Below are 17,621 nucleotides of genomic sequence, written 5' to 3' on the forward strand. Positions count from 1 at the left end.
ATAAGGTTAGGAAAAGACCCAGTTAAGGGAATAGTGGATTTCCAAGTTAGGAGGGGCCAGAGTAGTGATGGTTGAGACATTTCCTTGTTTTAGTCAGTCATAGTGTAGGATGGAGAACAGTAAGTTTGTTTCAGGAACAAGCTTAAGAAGAAGAGACCAGCAGTTCAGGGCCTCGGGGCTAGAAGTCACATGACTATGAGGAAACAGGAGCAGCGTGAGAGCGGCAGCGACTAGGTTCAGTGGGAAATCCCAGAGCATCCAAGACCTACGGTCTGGAAAAGGCTTCGGAGGTGGTCTACTGACACTAAGTGGAATGACCCCGCACTGCATAGCCAGTTTTGTCAAAGGCTATCAGTAAGGGCGAAGGATGCCTTAGCCTTGTATGAGACTCCAGTTTCCCTTGTGGCAGCCATATCTCTGGCTATATGGGTGGATCGCCATCTTTGCCAGAGACATCCCAATGTACAGTCCGAGGCCAAGAGAAACCTGGTCTGCGTCATCTGAGGAACCCATGCAGTTGGGGTGGGGCAACTCATTCTGGAAATCAGACTGCAGTTCGGCATAAAGGGGAGTATGTTTTTATTGTAGGAGAAAGGGACATTTTGTAGGTGCATGTGCTTCCCTTCCTCACTGTAAACAGCCGCCAGAAAACTACAGAGCCCGGGTTGCAGGGAGGTTAGAAACCCGGGTCTACATATGTCCCCAGTGGGTAGGACACAATTTTTTCTGCCTGGTGAAATCCATCTGAACAAAAATAAGGTGGTTATTTCTGCCTTTCTGGACAGTGAGGCCTGGATTAACTTGATAAACCCTAGGTTCGTCCAGGTCCAAGGCCTCAAACCATACACTGTCCAGACCTATACCCATAATCGCCATTGACTCTGCACCCTTGAGATGGGTATTTTACTCAAGATCCAAAAACACAAGGGAACAGCGCCTCACAAGTTGGTGAAAAAACTTCACATTTATTCTGCCTTCTGTGGCGATGTTTCGATCCAATGATCTTTATCAAGGGTATTTTACTTAAGTCATACTAGGCTACCTTCTAGGGGCCATGCACTCAGAAGGTATTGAATGTTATGTGCTAGAGGGTCTGCCTTCTCCTGTGGTTCTTGGACTACCTTGGCTCACTCTGCACAACCCTGTTGTAGATTGGCAGACTCAGGATGTGGTAAAGTGGAGTGAGCATTGTCAAAGACACTGCTTGGGCACCCAGCTTGCAAGGGTGGATACCCAGTCTGTGCCTAAATACCTGTCAGACTTTGGGGATGTGTTTTTGGAGCAGGGGTGCCAAGAACTTCCTCCCCATTGTCCTTATGACTGTGCCGTTAATCTTGTCCCTGGGGCCAAACTGTCAAAGAGCAGACTATATAATATCTCTGGTCCAGAGAGGCAGGCCATGAAGGACTATATCGCGGAAAGTTTGGCAAAGGATTATATCAGACCATCCTCATCTCCCATTGCTGCAGGGTTTTTCTTTGTAAAGAAGAAAAATGGGGGTTATACCCCTGCCTAGATTTCCAAAAATCTAATCAGATCACGGTCTGGGATCCGTATCCACTCCCTCTCATCCCGGACTTCTTTAATCAGATTGAAAGAGCAAAATGGTTTTAGAAAGAGAATCTCAGTATAATCTCATTTACATTAAAGAGAAGAATGATTGGAAAACAGCTTTCAATATGCCTGAGAGACACTATGAGAACCTTGTGATGCCATTTGGTTTGACTAATGCTCCTGCCGTTTTTCAGCACTTTCTAAATTATATCTTTAGTCACCTGGTAGGTAGATTTGTTGTAATCTATCTTGATGACATTAATTTATTCACCTGACCTTGAGTCACATCAGGTACATGTCAGGCAGGTCTTACAGATACTCAGAGACAATAAGTTAGTTGTCAAACCAGAGAAATGTATGTTCTTGGTTGAGGAGATCCCTTTCTAGGATGTTTTATCGTCCACTGGTTTTTGCATGGATCCGGCGAAAGTCCAAGCGGTACTGGATTGGGATTGTCCTGAGGATTTGAAGGCATTACAAAGGTTTTTGAGTTTTCACAAACTACTTCAGTAAGTTCATCAAAGGGACAGACTTTTCCAAATGGTCCAGTCTGGCCAGGGAGGCATTCGATACCTTGAAGGAGTGTTTTGCATCTGCTCGGATATTCATACAGTCTGACATCACTCAGCCATTTACTGTAGAAGGTGATGCGTCTGAAGTGGAGGTGGAGGCTGTATTGTCGCAGGGTGCGTCTTGTCGTAAATGGCATCCATGTGCATATTTTTCTAAAAATCTGTCATCTGCGGAGTGAAATTATGACATTGGTAACAGGGAACTCTTAGCAATGAAGTGGGCCTTTGAAGAGCGGTGTCATTTTCTGAAAGGGCAGTTCATCCGGTTATGATAATCACGGATCATAAGAATCTTGTATATCTTGTTGTTTTCCTGGGGAAAAGCCACCACAGATCTTACTCAGCATTTTTGGTGGTCAGTGCTTCATCAGGATGACCGGGAGTATGTAGACGCCTGCAGTGTGTGTGCACAATATAAAATCTCTCATACTAGTCTGTCTGGGTCTCTCCAACTATTGGTGATTCCCAGTAGACCTTGGACTCAGCATGGCGGCTGGCTCAGTGGTTAGCACTGCAGCTTTGCAGCGCTGGAGTCCTGGGTTCAAATCCCACCAAGGACAACATCTGCAAGGAATTTGTATGTTCTCCCTGTGTTTGCGTGTATCTCCTCTAGGTACTCCAGTTTCCTCCCACATTCCAAAGACATACTGATAGGGAATTTAGATTGTGAACCCCATCAGGGACAGGGATGATAATGTGTGCAAACTGTAAAGCGCTGCGGAATATGTTAACACTATATAAAAATAAAGATTATTATTATTGGTTGATTTTATCATTGATCTACCTGTGTCGGCAGGTAATTCTGTAATTTTGGTGGTGGTAAACAAATTAAGTAAAATTTCACATTTCTTTGCACTACCAACTTTACCTAATGCCAACACCTTGGCGCAAATTTTCATCAGAAAGATTTAATAGGAATTGTTCTTCTGGAATACCTGAATAATTGTTTTCATAATCAATCACATATGTGTGGCAAGGGGTTCTTGATAATTTAAGGAAGATGGTGTCCAAATATACTGTAAGAGTGTGGCTGATCGGAGACATTTGATTGGTCCGGAAACTGTGTGATGATTAGTGTGGTTGTCCTCAAGGAACATTAAGTTGAAGGTTGTGGATCAAGTACTTATTTCTCATCACTGCAAAATGCAAATAAACAATGTGATTTTCTGGATTTTATTTTTGATATTCTATCTCTCAATGTTAAAAATAACCTACCCTTAAAATTATAGACTGTTCAGGTCTTTGTCAGTGGGCAAACTTACAAAATCAGCAAGGGATCAAATAACTATTTCCCCCACTGTATGGGCTATACATATATACACCAGTCTTGTTGGTATATATATGGGCTATTTACACTTATACACTAGCCTGGTCTGTATGGGGGCTATATGCTGTGTATATACCGTATTTTTCGGACTACAAGATGCACTTTTTCCCCCCCAAAAAAGGGGGGAAAATGGGGGGTGTGTCTAATAGTCGCAATGCAGGCTTACCATGGTGGCAGAGGTGCGGCGGCAGAGGTGTGGCAGCAGAGGTGCGGAGATGAGGAGGCGCAGTGAGCGGGGTCCCTTTTCCCGGTGAGGTGATGCAGTAGCCCGGTAAGGCAGCAGAGCCGGGTGAATCCTGTTATCGGTGGGCGCGGCCATCTTCCTGAGGCCGCGCGTGCGCAGATAGAGCGCTCTGCTGCCCGGGGCTTCAGGAAAATGGCCGCGGGATGCCGCGCGTGCGCAGATGGGGATCGCGGCGGCCATTTTCCTGAAGCCGAGATGCGAACTCGGCTTCAGGAAAATGGCCGCTGCGATCCCCATCTGCGCACGCGTGGCATCCCGCGGCCATTTTCCTGAAGCCCCGGGCAGCAGAGAGCTCCATCTGCGCACGCGCGGCCTCAGGAAGATGGCCGCGCCCACCGATATCAACAGGATTCACCCGGCTCTGCTGCATTACCGGGCTGCTGCATCACCTCACCGGGACTTTGGACTCTGTATACTCCATCCTTTTGCTTCCCAGGATGGGTGCAGCAAGGTTCAGGAAGGATCTCGTGGGCACATGGACTGGAGATGATGGAGGTAGTGGTGTACATTGTGAAGCGAGTATTCCACAGGAGCTCAGATGTCTGAGTCCTTGCCTCTTCCCGGCGCTCCTCAGCACCGCATGGCACGGCCGGCTCTCCGCCTCCAGCAGGGCTCGCAGCAATACAGAGGCGCTTTTCCGCAGTGTCCGGTCATGGCGGCTGTGTCTCGGTAGCGGAGCTCCTCACTTATTACCGGCTTCTGAAATAATTATTGTGCTGAGGAGCGCCGGGAAGCGGCAAGGACTCAGACATCTGAGCTCCTGTGGAATACTCGCTTCACAATGTACACCACTACCTCCATCATCTCCAGTCCATGTGCCCACGAGATCCTTCCATCACCTCACCGGGGAAAGGGACCCCTCACGCCATACCTCTCACTGTGCCTCCTCATCCCAGCACCTGTCGGTAACCACTGCTGCCACCCTCCCATGGACACCAGGCCGTGGTATCGCCCACCTAAGCAGGAAGGGACCCTGCTCAGGTGCACGTCGTACCGCATCACCCCACCTCTGCCGCCACCATGCCTCCTGTGACCCTGCTCTGCCACCACCAGCCCTCAGGTAAGATACTGTAAATTCGGACAATAAGACGGACCCCCATCTTATAAAAAAATCTTTTTTTCTGCAATTTTCACCCCAAATTTGGGGTGCGCCTTATGGTTCGGTGTGTCTTATAGTCCGAAAAATATGGTGTGTATATATATATATATATATATATATATATATATATATATATATATATATATATATATATATATATACACACACACACACATGTAAGACCCTATACAGACCAGACTAGTGTATGTGTATATAGCCCATATACAGAGCAGACTAGTGTGAAGATATGTAGCCAATATACAGAGCAGACTAATGTGTATATATAACCCATATACAGACCAGACTAGTGTGTGCATATATACAGTACAGACCAAAAGTTTGGACACACCTTCTCATTTAAAGATTTTTCTGTATTTTTATGACTATGAAAATTGTACATTCACACTGAAGGCATCAAAACTATGAATTAACACATGTGGAGTTATATACTGAACAAAAAAGTGTGAAACAACTGAAAATATGTCTTATATTCTAGGTTCTTCAAATTAGCCACCTTTTGCTTTGCACACTCTTGGCATTCTTGGCTTCAAGAGGTAGTCACCGGGAATGGTTTTCACTTCACGTGTGCCCTGTCAGGTTTAATAAGTGGGATTTCTTGCCTTATAAATGGGGTTGGGACCATCAGTTGTGTTGTACAGAAGTCTGGTGGATACACAGCTGATAGTCCTACTGAATAGACTGTTAGAATTTGTATTATGGCAAGAAAAAAGCAGCTAAGTAAAGAAAAACGAGTGGCCGTCATTACTTTAAGAAATGAAGGTCAGTCAAGCTGGGAAAACTTTGAAAGTGTCCCCAAGTGCAGTGGCAAAAACCATCAAGCGCTACAAAGAAACTGGCTAACATGAGGACCGACCAGGAAAGGAAGACCAAGAGTCACCTCTGCTTCTGAGGATAAGTTTATCCGAGTCACCAGCCTCAGAAATCGCAGGTTAACAGCAGCTCAGATTAGAGACCAGGTCAATGCCACACAGAGTTCTAGCAGCAGACACATCTCTACAACAACTGTTAAGAGGAGACTGCACTTTGTGCAGCAGGCCTTCATGGTAAAATAGCTGCTAGGAAACCACTGCTAAGGACAAGCAACAAGCAGAAGAGACTTGTTTGGGCTAAATAACACAAGGAATGGACATTAGACCAGTAGAAATCTGTGCTTTGGTCTGATGAGTCCAAATTTGAGATCTTTATCCTCTTGGTCATTAATAACCAGGAATGCTTTCATCCACTGTGAAATCTCAATCTATGTCTGCTATGGCCATGACTAGGTCATAGCGACTTTATTGTATATGTTTATTTAGGCAGCGGGTTTATGCTGGATGCACAATAGCACTTTAGGAGATCCACGCTCTTCTGCCCCCCCTTTTTTGTACTGTATTGATTTGAGAAGTTATTTCCTGCCTAGGATAATAGATGTAGTAGGTCAGATGCTTTGGCGTCTAAACGCATAGATTCAATTCATAGGGTACACACTTTTGTGCAGCATTTTTGTAGATTATATATTTGGTGCAGTAAGATCACTTATGCTGCATTGGTTTTATTTGTTTCACATTAGCGTGACCTAGGTTTATTTTGTGTGTATGGTGTTTGGGTCTTGGGCGTAGGTAGTTGCTAGGGCCCGATTAGGGCAAGAAGGGATAGCCGACGCTGAGCGGGGGCGCCATATCGAATTTTAGGGTGCCAACCTTCGCTGTTAGCCCTGATAGAGCTCACACCTTCCTAACATTAGGGACCTAGTCAGGAATAAATATTCTCTTTATCAAAAGAGTTCCTGTTATATCTCGGCTGCTTTATCTACCCCGTAGAGACCTAGGGCTTTTGGTGTTGGTGGTCATTATTTGTTTAATTATCTATCAGATTTTAACATTATCTATTAAAAGCTATTTTTTAGGGTATTGCGTTTTTTTTGGTTGTCCCATTTATAAAGTTGCATTCAAAAATATTCAGAATGGCCGCCATGGTCACCATCCATTTTGAAAAGTTTTCCCCCTCCCATATACTAATGTGACACAAACAGGATGTTGATTATCTCCAACCATTCCCATTTTAGCTAGGTGTATCCATATACAGTTATATGAAAAAGTTTGGGCACCTCTATTAATCTTAAGCTTAATGTTTAAATACTCCTACCTACTTTTTACTGACTTACTAAAGCACTTTTTTTGGTTTTGTAACCTCATTGAGCTTTGAACTTCATAGCCAGGTGTATGCAATCATGAGAAAAGCTACTTTAAGTGGCCACTTGCAAGTTGTTCTCCTGTTTGAATCTCCTCTGAAGAGTGGCATCATGGGCTCCTCAAAACAACTGTCAGATGATCTGAAAACAAAGATTATTCAACATAGTTGTTCAGGGGAAGGATACAAAAAGCTGTCTCAGAGATTTAACCTGTCAATTTCCACTGTGAGGAACATAGTAAGGAAATGGAAGAACACAGGTATAGTTCTTGTTAAGGACAGAAGTGGCAGGCCAAGAAAAACATCAGAAAGGCAGAGAAGAAGAATGGTGAGATCAGTCAAGGACAATCCTCAGACCACCTCCGGAGAGCTGCAGCATCAACTTGCAGCAGATGGTGTCACTGTGCATCAGTCAACTATACAACGCACTTTGCACAAGGAGAAGCTGTATGGGAGAGTGATGCGAAAGAAGCCGTTTCTGCAAGCACGCCACAAACAGAGTCGGCTGAGGTATGCAAAAGCACATTTGGAGAAGCCAATTTATTTTTGGAAGAAGGTCCTGTGGACTGATGAAACCAAGATTGAGTTGTTTGGTCATACAAAAAGGCGTTATGCATGGCGGCCAAAAAACACAGCATTCCAAGAAAAACACTTGCTACCCACAGTAAAATTTGGTGGAGGTTCCATCATGCTTTGGGGCTGTGTGGCCAATGCCGGCACTGGGAATCTTGTTAAAGTTGAGGGACGCATGGATTCCTCTCAGTATCAGCAGATTCTTGACAATAATGTTCATGAATCAGTGACAAAGTTGAAGTTACGCAGGGGATGGATCTTTCAGCAAAACCATGATCCAAAACACCTCTCCAAATCTACTCAGGCATTCATGCAGAGGAACAATTACACTGTTCTGGAATGGCCATCCCAGTCCCCAGACCTGAATATCATTGAACATCTGTGGGATCATTTGAAGAGGGCTGTCCATGCTCGGCGACCATCAAACTTAACTGAACTGGAACTGTTTTATAAAGAGGAACGGTCAAAAATACCTTCATCCAGGATCCAGGAACTCATTAAAAGCTACAGGAAGCGACTAGAGGCTGTTATTTTTGCAAAAGGAGGATCTACTAAATATTATTGTCACTTTTCTGGTGAGGTGCCCATACTTATGCACCTGTCAAATTTTGTTTGAATGCAGATTGCACATTTTCTGTTAGTACAATAAACCTCATTTCAAGGCAGAAACATTACTGTGTCCAACAGTTATTAAATATATGAAACTGAAATAGCTGTTGCAAAAAAACCCAATTTTTATAAAACATTAAGCTTAAGATTAATAGGGGTGCCCAAACTTTTTCATATAACTGTACATGGCCCACCCAGATGTATCCATATAAATGGCCCACCCTGTATATAGTATACAGTGTATAGAGTCAGTGTACAGGTAACTTTACTTTTCTTTTTAATCCAGCACAGACCGATGTCACTTCTTCTAGCCAGGACTCGTCTCTGCATAAAATTACAGTTATCGAGAGCACCGCTTTCAGAGCACATTCCCCACGTTTTCCCCTTTCTTCTATACTACACATCTGAATACAGACATGCACCCAACATCAATACATAATAGGTTATTATGCAACCCACCATTCCAAATATAAATTATAATCCACCACTGTGCACCCACTAACTATAAATAGCCACTTAACCCATTTAATTTATAAATCAATTAGCACCTGTACTCTTTACCCCAATTCATTACCAGTCACTTCATTCTCAATGCCCCAACTAAGTACCTCCCGCTCTAACCCTAACCCCGATTCATTATATTTACATGCCACTCCCACCCCAATTCATTGTCGTGTCTTTCTCTCACACCATGTATTCATTATCAACTGCTCTACCCCACATTCAATACATCATTTATTCCCCCACCCACAAAATTCATTATTTGTTCTTCCCCTAGATCATTTTCTCTCTCCACCCCCCACCGTCAATTCATAATTTTCTCTCCCTACCCCCACCTTTAATTAAATTGATGTCCCCCGTCCCTCACACTGAATTCATTATTTGCAGTCCCCTGCCCCCTCCCCCTACTTTATCATTTGCAGTCTCCTCATTTTAATTTGAAGTCCCATTACTTCATCAATTGCAGTCCCCAGGGCTGGCGTCAGCACCCGGCGCGTGCCAGGGCCCATTTTGACAAGTGTGACCAACTTTCTACTATTGATGCTGCCTATACAGCATCAATAGTAAAAAGGTATAATGTAAAAAATAAAAAAATCATGCTATTCTCACCTTCCAGCGACCCCTGCAGCCTTCCAGATTCTCGCAATGCTCCCAGCAGCTCCCGTTCCCAGTAATGCCTTGTGAAATGACCCCAGATGATGTAGGATCATGCGAGACCGTATGTCATCACAGGTCATTGTTGCAAAGCATCACTAGGAATGGGAGCTGGCAGGAGCATCGCTAAGGCCTGGGCTGGATCCAGGGCCTGCCAGAAGGTGAGTATATAACTATTTTTTATTTTAATTCTTTTAACAGGGATATGGTGCCCACACTGCTATATACTACGTGGCTGTGTTATATACTACGTGGCTGTGCTATATACTAGGAGGGCTGTGCTATATACTACGTGGCTGTGTTATATATTACGTGGCTGCTATATACTACATGGGCTGTGTTATATGCTACATGGGCTGTGTTATATGCTACGTGGGCTGTGTTATATGCTACGTGGGCTGTGTTATATGCTACGTGGGCTGTGCTATATGCTACGTGGGCTGCGCTATATGCTACGTGGGCTGCGCTATATACTACGTGGGCTGCGCTATATGCTACGTGGGCTGCGCTATATGCTACGTGGGCTGTGCTATATACTACGTGGGCTGTGCTATATGCTACGTGGGCTGTGCTATATACTATGTGGGTTGTGCTATATACTACGTGGCTGTATTATATACTACGTGGCTGCTATATACTACGTGGGCTGTGTTATATGCTATGTGGGCTGTGTTATATGCTACGTGGGCTGTGCTATATACTATGTGGGCTGTGCTATATACTATGTGGGCTGTGCTATATACTACGTGGCTGTTATATACTACGTGGGCTGTTATATGCTAAGTGACTGTGCTATATACTACATGGTTGTGCTATATGCTACGTGGGCTGTGTTATATGCTACGTGGCTGTGCTATATACTACATGGGCTGTTATATGCTACGTGGCTGTGCTGTATGCTACGTGGGCTGTTATATACTACATGGGCTGTGTTATATTCTAGTTTGCTGTGCTATATACTACGTGGCTGTACTATATGATACCCATTTTGCACTTTTACAAATGTTCTACGTTAATACTTTGTAATGTCTACTTTAAAAAGTTTTCCATTAAAAAATTGTCAGTCAATTTATGCAGTTTTTTCTTTGCAGCAAGTTTAGCTAACAATAAAATGCCTACTGGTAACTGAGGAAGAGGGAGTAGGTCACAAAAATTGGCATATAAGGGGTTGAGTTATATAAAGCCCCTCTGCTGTATGGTATTGTATAATTTACAATAGCTATCACTCATGTAAGGGCTCCTACTCACTTGCGCGAGACTCTGATGAGTCTTGCATGTTAGTACCTGGCGCTGCTGCCGTTACTCAGATCGGAGCGTGCGGCTGCATAGGAATACATGCAGCTGCACGTTCCGCTCCTCTGTGCCAGGTGCAGTGCCGGGTATTGAAGTGCGAGACTCATCCAAATCTTGCGCAAGTGAGTAGGAGCCCTAAGAAGTGAAATCTGGCATTGCACTATACCTATATTTTTCTGCTGTATCTGTGCATCATAAATCGTGGTATGTGTTAAAGGGGGGGCCCACTTAGACTCTTTCACTCGGGGCCCTCAAAAACCTGGAGCCGGCCCTGGCAGTCCCCATCACCCTTTCACTTAATCTGCAGTGCCCCTTCATTATTTGCAGCCTCCTTTCCCCCTTTAATTTAATCATGTGCAGTCCCCCCTCAAACACTTCATCATGTGCAGTCCCCCCTCAGACACACCATCATGTGCAGTCCCCTTCCCCACACTTCATCATGTGCAGCCCCCTTCCCCACACTTCATCATGTGCAGCCCCACTCCATCATGTGCAGTCTCTTTTAACCCCCAAACTCCATGATGTGCAGTCCCCTTTCACTCCCCAGTTCATCACTTGCAGTTACCCTCACCCCCTCACCCATTGAATTCATTTTATAAAGAAAACAAAAAAGTTTTTTTTAACACAAATACAGTCCATGCGGTTTTTTATAGCATCATAAACCGGGTTATGCACAGTTCGTTATAAACTTCATAGAACACAATAGGCACCAACCGGTTACATTAAGTTGCAGATTTGACTCAGATATTTCATGTACGGCATTAACTCACAGTTCAGACACTACACTTGCCAGCCCTCCTTGACTATTTCTCGGGGGCGTCTGCACGCCGTATCAATGTCCGTTTCATATAGCACACACGACATTGGTTCGCCGTCTCTAAACATGCTAGGCCTCACGTCATCCAGTTACTGTGGGAGACTGCACAGTTCATCACTATCCATGGAACACAACAAGCACCAACAGTCTGTTCCACTGGCAGATACGTGTCTGCCGTTATGATAGCCCCCCCCCCCTTCTCGGGTGTTACCTTTCTGAAGCTCCAGCCCCACACGCTGACCTCCTGTCAGTTCGCTCTCTCTCAGAGAAGCTACCTTATGGGGTTCACCAACTTGCCTGGCAGGCACACATCGGTTAGTCCAGAGCCACTGAAGGTCGGTAGCTTCCCCAACACAGACCGTCCAGGTCCACGGTCTCTCAGGTGCTCCAGGAAGACTCCACTCACAGGAGCTTCCAACACAGACCGTCCAGGACCACAGTCTCACTGTGCGCTATTCAGGACGTCCATCCCACCTGGGACCGTCCAACACACTGGCATGTGCTCTTCAGGACTCCTACTCCCAGGATATCCAACACAGGTTGGGCTCTTCAGGAAGGCCACTCCCAGGACTTCCAACACAGGCTACTCAGTGCGCTATTCAGGACGTCCGTCCCTACCGGGGACCGTCCAACACACAGGCATGTGACCTATCCGGGTGCTATTCAGACGTATGCCCAACACCCCAGGCCACCAGGTCCAAAGCCCCACCACGTGCTCTTCAGGGAGCTAGCCCTCCCCACACATAGGCTCTCCAGGACCTTCCAGCATAGACCATTCAGGTCCACCCTCAGAGACCATGTGACCCACACCCTAGTCACCTTATACACCTGTAACTACTCCCACAGGTGGGAGTGTGTGTGTGTGTGTGTGTGGCTAGTTCGACCCGCCCATCTCTCATAACTAGCCCAGTAAGTCTCCCTTCACAACTATACAAACACTTGTAGGACTACAGGCCCCAGAACAACATTACTTCAGACTTGCCACGCAGACTCCCTCTGCGACACAGATCGGCCACTTATAATTCTGCCAGTCGCTGTTTCACCACCATTATAACCACGGATACGCCTCCATGCATATCCCGAGGAGCACACACAGCACCCCCTAGCTGCAACAGGGGTCACTGCTCACAATACACACTAGTCTGCTCTGTATATGGGCTATATTCACTAGTCTGCTCTGTATATGGGCTATATATACACACAAACTAGTCTGCTCTGTATATGGGCTATATATATATATATATATATATATATACTCACTAGTGTGCTCTGTATATGGGCTATATACTCACTAGTGTGCTCTGTATATGGGCTATATATACACTAGTCTGCTCTGTATATGGGCTCAGTGGTTAGCACTGCAGCCTTGCAGCGCTGGGGTCCGGGGTTCAAATCCCACCAAGGACAACATCTGCAATGAGTTTGTATGGGTTTCCTCTGGGTACTCCGGTTTCCTCCCACATTCCAAAAACATACTGATATGGAATTTAGATTGTGAGCCCCATCAGGGACAGTGATGATAATGGACTATTTGTCAGTTTTTCTCTTTCCCTTTTATATGGGCTAGAAACACTAGTCTGCTCTGTATATGGGTTATATACACTAGTCTGCTCTGTATATGGGTTATATACACTAGTCTGCTCTGTATATGGGCTATATACACTAGTCTGCTCTGTATATGGGTAATACACACTAGTCTGCTCTGTATATGGGTAATACACACTAGTCTGCTCTGTATATGAGCTATATACACTAATCTGTTCTGTATATGGGCTAGATATACTATTTCTCTTCTGTATATGGGCTATATACACTAGTCTGCTCTGTATATGAGCTATATACACTAGTCTGCTCTGTATATGGGCTATATACACTAGTCTGCTTTGTATATGGGCTATATACACTAGTCTGCTCTGTATATGGGCTATATATACTAGTCTGCTCTGTATATGGGTAATACACACTAGTCTGCTCTGTATATGGGCTAGATATACTATTTCTGTTCTGTATATGGGCTATATACACTAGTCTGCTCTGTATATGAGCTATATACACTAGTCTGCTCTGTATATGGGTGGGCTGTTTTATGCTGCGTTGCTGTGCTGTGTGCTATGTGGGCTGTGTTGTATGCTACGTGGCTGTGTTATATGTATATATATATATATATATATATATATATATATATATAAAATGTGTGTGTGCATGTGTGTGTATATATGTATATTTATTATATATAATATATTCTATTCTATTAACCCATCTTACTCCTTCATGTTTACATATGCCCTTACAGTGTTTGCTCCACTAATCCTCTCTCTCCTTCGCTATCACAAACACCAGCACTCTCTAACCTAGTAATCAACTCCCCTTCACTCTTACGTCCCCACCTGTCCTCCTCTGCTGACCTGCTCCTCAACCTCAAATCTGTCCTAAGAAAACATAAAACAAGTCGGCCACTCTGTTTCTCCCACCTGCTCTCCCTTTCTCTGCTTCTCCTCACTGCTGGAGACATATCTCCCATCCCCGGACACCCACATCTCATTACTACTCCCTCCTATCGCTCCCTATCCAACATGAACTACCGCAATCTCTCCAACATAAAACCCGTGCCCCTGATGCCCACCCCCCTGCTTCCTCTCTCTGGAGCACTCTGGAATGCCCGCTCAATCTGCAATAAGCTTCATGTGATTCATGACCTTTTTCTCTCCCGTAATCTTGCCTTCCTTGGCCTCACAGAAACATGGCTAACACCCTCTGACACCGCCTCCCCTGCTGCGCTGTGTTACGGAGCCTCCACTTCACCCACACTCCTCGACCCGGCAATAATCACTAACTTCTGGCACCTTCCCTTCTGCGTTCAAACATGTCACAATCACGCCTATCCTTAAAAAGCCAACCCTCGATCCAACTGCTATGTCCAGCTATTGTTGAGGGAGGATCTAAAGTGATCCTTCACGGTTAACTCAGTGATTTCCAAATTAATCTACAAGGCGTTGCCGGCAACTGAAAATGACCAGATGGAGACGTGTGTCTCTGTTTGGGGGGGATCAAGCTGATCTCTCTGGCCCCCGTTTATTGTGCATGACTTTTCATAGTCATAGAAATTATACTTCAACCAATCAGCATAAAAACACGCTCACAGTTGTTAACCTATAAGAATGCAGGAACAGTCTGTGCGTCAAAGTTTTGTAGAACAATACACCCTCAGTCTCATGTTCTGTTTAGATTGCAACAATCAAGGTCTCATAACAGCTGTAAACTTTAGCCTACTAACAAAACTTATCTTAGAACAGCAAAATGGAGTCGAAATACACAAAATGGAGAATCTTTCTTAATTTGTCCCTTCACATTCCCCCCTAGATAAATTTTGTTAATTAATGTCCAGCATCAGAGGTACTATCCCAAGCTATAAGCTCGAGGGGTACTGGTCTTCACATGGCTGGTGCCTTGTTACCAGCCATGGCTGTTGCGGCGTACCCGTCCCCCCTGTATACTAGAATTTACGAATAACAATTATTGATAACAGTGGTGGGGATCTTTTGAAGATAGCCATGCGCTTGGCTTCAACATCTTCATCAGATAACTTTGTGAAATCGGTGTAGAGAAGAGCAGGGGTGGCAACGCTTAGTGCAGAATTTCCTAATACATACAGAAATACACCAAAGAACAAGTTTTAGTGTTACATACATAAAAAGGATAAAGGCAGCGATATGTAACAAACTTTGCAAGATTCCAGCTATCCAGCCCCCAAGTCCCTCAAACCAATTGGCTGGATTAAAAAAGGAGAAGGTGTCTGCCCACCAACTGTCCTTATTACGGTCATTGTCTTTATCATATTAATCTCTGAGTCTTTGAATATCTTCTAACTTTAACTTTAGAGTACTATTGGGATCTATATAATGACAGCATGCGGGTCCAATAACCTGACACATACCACCCTGTGCTGCTGTTAAGTAATCCAGTACTACAGTATGTTGATTAGTGACTATGATAAGTTGGTTTTGGACAGCAACAGTAGTATTAAGTATATCCAATATATCCCAAATTTGATCATCTAGAAAATCTGTGGCCCTAACCAATTTATCCCACATTTGTGTAATCATAGGGTAAATGAAAATAGAACTGACATTTTTATTGGCTATACCCAGCTGTACTACTAATCTTTCATAATATTGGACAAACTTATTATTCAAGGATATTGGGGAAATTAGGCTATCCCATGTGGTTACCAATATTATTATATGGCAATACGAAAAACCAAAACATTATGTCCCCTTATTTGCTACTAGTCTGTTTGACCAGCTTGCAGTGCGATACGTGGATCCACGTCAGCCTTCCTCCCAGCTTTACTGACATAGGAGTGATAAGGAGAACTTGGTAGGGACCGTCATACAAGGGTTCTAGTCCATATTTTCTGACATGGCTTTTCACGACCACAAAATCACCAGACTTCAAGTTGTGACAAGTGTCGGTTTCTGCTGAATCAGGAAGGGAAGAAGAAACTAAAACATGGGTGTTAGCAAGATTTTTACTAAGCTGAATAACATATTAAACAGCACGGTCAGTTTCATCTGATAACTACTGAGACTGGAAATTTGCAACTGGGGGCCTAGCACCAAACAATATCTCATATGGGGACAGGCCATGTTTTGCCTTAGGGGTAGTACGAATGTGGTACAGTACAATGGGTAGGAGCTCTGGCCATGGAGCCGTAGTCTCCTGAATCATTTTGGTCAATTGTCCCTTCAGTGTGCCGTTCAGCCTCTCAACTTTCCCACTGGATTGTGGATAGTACAGAGTATGGAGGGCTACAGTGGATGCAAGCATTATCAAAACCTCCTGATACACATGAGAAGAAAAGGCCAGGCCTTGGTCACTTTTGACGATTTCTGGAACACTATATCTGCATATGACTTCCTTCACCAGTTTCTTCGCTGTAGTCTTTGCAGTCATGTTGGTAACGGGGAATGCCTCTGGCCAACTGGAGAACATGTCGACAACCACCAGACAATATTTATACCTTCCAGACTTAGGCAACGTGATGTGGTCCACCTGGGGCCTTTGGAACAGATAGTCGGGCTTAGCAAGGTGCTTCGGGGGTACACGTTGAAGTTGACCGGGATTGCAGGTCTGACAGATGTTACATGCACGGTTGAGTGCTGTCAGGACTGTAGAAATACCTGGAGCCCAGTAGAATTTTTGTACCAGGGCTAGGGCCTGGTTTTTTCCTCGATGTGTGGGCCCATGTGCCCACGTGGCAATAGCAGGGTACATCCACTTAGGGAGACACACAAGTTGGTCCTTTTTCCGGAGACCATTGTCCATACATGCTCCATCAGCCTTCCACTGCTTCACCTCTTCCTTTGGGGACATTCTCTGCATCGTCATTAAGCGGTCTCGCGGGGTCCGACAGAAAACCTCAGTCTGGCGTAGATCATCAGGTTCCTGTAGAGTCAGTGTTTCTTGTAACTGTTTATGCTGAAAGCGTGTGGTCACCATAGCTGGTATGGTCAGGTCAATGGGTAGGAGAGCAGCAGCTTTTGCTTGCATATCTGCAAAGGCGTTACCAACAGTCTGTGGACTGTTCTTAGGACCGTGCGCCTTAACTTTGATAATGGCCACCTGGGTAGGTAATTTGATTGAGTCCATGAGGGTTTTAACAGCTTCAGCATTCGTCACTGGAGTCCCGGCGGTGGTAATAAACCCTCGATTGGCCCATTGGGCTCCGAAATCATGAGCAATACCAAATGCATACTGTGAGTCCGTGTAAATATTAGCCCGCCTGTCTTTGACCAGAACACATGCAGTAGACAGAGCCTGAAGTTCTACTTCTTGTGCTGACAGTGAGGGAGGGAGTGCAGCTGCGTGCACTACTCCGTATCCAGTGTGGAACCTGCCAAAATCATCAGCACATCTTGAACCGTCTTTCAGGGCATTGTAGAGATGCGGGATGCGTCCGGTATCCACTGACGACAATAAGTACATAGTCCAAGAAAATGCTGGAGTTCAGTCTCATCTTTCAGAAAAGGAAGGGAGCTGACGGCTATTTTTCTTTCTTTTGTGAGGTGTCTGACACCCTGAAGGAGACAGTGACCCAAAAATATCACTTGACCAAGGCAGAACCGAAGTTTCGAGGCCGAAACCCGACAGTTCAGATCTGCCAGATACTTGAGGAGGCTAACAGTGGC

This window comes from Ranitomeya variabilis, chromosome 1 (genome assembly GCF_051348905.1).
Source record: "Ranitomeya variabilis isolate aRanVar5 chromosome 1, aRanVar5.hap1, whole genome shotgun sequence".
Taxonomy (NCBI): Eukaryota; Metazoa; Chordata; class Amphibia; order Anura; family Dendrobatidae; genus Ranitomeya; species Ranitomeya variabilis.